Here is a 3300-nt window from a genome sequence, read left to right as displayed (position 1 = left end):
CTATTCTTTTCCAAGCAAGTGCCCATTCTTCTACATTGAAATACTACATTTCAAAAAGTATTTCAGACTAAAACTTCTTTCTTGCCAGAATGTTTTAAATAAAATTTATACAACAACTTTTACAATATTTAAGTATTTACACATTCCTATTATACATCAACTTTAGTACGCGCGAGTAATTGAAAAACATAATACCAAAATCGGTAACAACTCATTTCTAGCCTTTTTGGCGATAAAGGTAGACCTCACATGAGGTAAAACTTCTTGAAATCTGCCACTTGCAGTAAGAATGAAAGATTAACTTAAGTTTGCAAAGTAACATAAAATTTTACTTATCTTTGTGATATTCGGACATTTTTTTCTGAGCCCAGTCCTGGAAGGTAGCGAAGATTCTCGTTTGATTTATACTCCTTCTTGTGCGGGCTCGACCTTCAGTTTCTTCCTGTAGAAGCTTTCTTTTCCCTCCAGTTCGGTCACCCTTGAATACCTTCTTTTTCGCCTCTGCCTGCGGTCTTGGCCGTTTGATGGCAGCTGGTGTTGGCGGAACCGGGACACTTCTTTCTCGTTCCTGCTTGGACCTCGTTGTTGGCCGTTCAAATTTTATTTGTATCTTTTCCTCCGCCGCTAGTGGCCCTTCCGCAGTTCGGCGACATTTGCTGCGGAGAGTCCTGTCCGATGAGTAGATCTTCCGTTTGGAAGCCGGGTTATAGTTGCCGTTATTTCTCCTGGCTTTCTTTGCATTCGTCTTACTTCTCCCTTCTTCATTCTGGGGGTGTTCGTGAGCTCTCTTCTCTGGACGGTGGAACGGCTTCTTTTTCTTGTTACCTTCAATTTTCCTACGGGGAAACTTTCTTTTCAATTGCTCCTGCCTCCTAATGGCTTGTCCTTGTGCTTGACGTTGTTCCACCTCTAGAGCTTGTGCCTGCCGTGCCGGATCCTGCAAAAGATCTTTGAAAATTTGCATTTTATTACGATCATAGTAGGGTTTTATTTGATCAATGTTTGCGGAGCATGTTTCACCATTTCTGGATTTTAACACCACTACAGCGGGAGTTATTTTTTCTATGACATATGGTCCTTCAAATAGTGGAAAAAATTTGGCAGTTTTATCTTCTGGTGCTGAAGAAAGTGAATGCTTAATTTTTAACACTTCATCCCCTACTTTATAAGTTACTCCCCGTCGTTTCATATCATAATAAAGCTTCTGCTTTCTCTGTGCTACTTCAGTATTCTTTTTTGCTTCTTTAATTAATTTTTCTATATCACCCATTTTAAATTCTGGGGCTCTTTGTTGCACATAAAATAATTTATCTAACTGCGTTATAATCTTTCTGCCTAAAAATAACTCAGCAGGAGTTTTTCCCGTTGTATCATGTTTTGCGGTCCTAACGGCGAAAGCAAATTCATTGACATAGTTATCCCAGCTTTTATGAAAATTTTTAACATAACTACGGATAATTTTCACTATATTTCTATTGACCCGTTCCGCTATATTTGATTGCGGCCGATACGGGACCATTTTTAAATGACGTATGCCCAGGTTTTGGCACATGTCTTCAAATATATTACTTAAAAATTGAGGACCATTATCCGATATAACTTTTAGGGGCGCCCCGTATTTTAAAATATATTTATTTAAAATAGAATCAGTAACTAATTTCGCGGAGGCTCGTTTTAAGGGAACAATTTCGGTCCACTTACTAAAATGATCAACCATAACAAGGAGATAGCGACTTTTATTTAACTGACTTTTTGGGAAAGGGCGCAATAAATCGATGCCAATTATTTCATTTGGAAATTCGGATTTAATACTATTTAGAAACCCGGCCGGGCGGAAATTAATATAATTAACTGCTTGACATGTTGAGCAGGACTGGACATACGCCCTTGTTAACTTTTGCAGTTCAGGAAAATAGACTGCCTCGCGTACGCGTTGTATAGTTTTTCGAATACCAGCATGAGAAGCTAAAGGGCTGTCATGCAACTCCTGCAGGATATTTAATCTAAGACTAGCTGGGATAACAGGTCGAAATTCGTTGTTGGAATTCGTAGTTTTTGTATAGAATAATAGACCATCTATTAGTTCGTAACGGGCCGCCCTATTTCTTATCGCCACAATATCTTGGTGGCTAAAATTTTCAGGATCCTTTAAATACTCATAAATGCTTCCAAACTCAGGATCCTTACCCAGTTCGGTTATTACAGTTTCTCGGGAATTTATTGTACATGCTGTGAGCATTGCCACCTTTACGGTATTACCTTCTTCATCTATTTTAATTCTGGATAGGGCATCTGCTACGATATTTTCCTTTCCGGAGGTATGCTTGATTACCAGATTATATTCTTGTAGCTTGAGTGCCCATCTTATTAACCTTGGGGATAAGTTTTTCCCTGAGTACAATCTAGTTACCGCCGCATGATCAGAGTACACTGTTATTGGCGCCTTTCCAAAATAGACTCGGAACTTTTGCACTGCTAACAGAACTGCAAGTGCCTCTCTCTCGGTCGCGGAATAGTTTCTTTGTGTTTGATTTAAAGTTCGGCTAAAAAATGCCACGGGCTGCTGATTTTGCGAAAGTACCGCTCCTACCGCATAATCCGAAGCATCCGCTGAAATTTCTAAATTCTCATCCTTTTCAGGAAATTTCAACACAGGGGAATCTTGCCTTTTTCCTTTTTAATTTTAACAATGGTTCAGCAATAGCTGCAAAATCTTTTATAAAGGACCTATACTATGAAAAAAGTCCTAGAAAAGAAGAGAGCTTCTTCGCCGTGTTTGGAGTCGGATACTTTTGTACAGCGATTATTTTTGATTCGTCTGTCTCGATTCCTTTCTGAGATATTTTGTAACCTAAATATTTTAATTCAGGGGCTTCAAATTTGCACCTTTCGACATTAACATTTAGACCGGCCTCATTTAATAAAGAAAACACCTGTCTTAAATCCTGTACATGTTGGTCGAGATTATCACTAGTAATAATGATATCGTCTAAATAGATAAATGTGGACTTTCCAAGAACAGGCCTTAACACAATGTCCATACATCGCGGAAATGTTGCCGGTGCCCCTGAAAAGCCAAACGGCATACGCAGGAATGCATAAGTGCCAGACTTGGTTATAAAAGCAGTCTTAGGCACGTCCTCAGGCCTAACCCCTATTTGAAAATAACCAGTCGTTAAGTCTAAAGTCGTCATATATTTGGTCGATGTTATGTTCCTTAGAATTTCTTCAATAATAGGTAACGGATATACCGGATATTTAGTTATGGAGTTTAATTTACGGTAGTCAATCGCGAATCGC

The sequence above is a fragment of the Stegodyphus dumicola genome, chromosome 6 (genome assembly GCF_044657685.1).
Source record: "Stegodyphus dumicola isolate Sdum_Otavi_A_Nest chromosome 6, ASM4465768v1".
Classification (NCBI taxonomy): Eukaryota; Metazoa; Arthropoda; class Arachnida; order Araneae; family Eresidae; genus Stegodyphus; species Stegodyphus dumicola.
The sequence above is the reverse complement of the archived record's forward strand: the minus strand, read 5'-3'. Positions refer to the sequence as shown.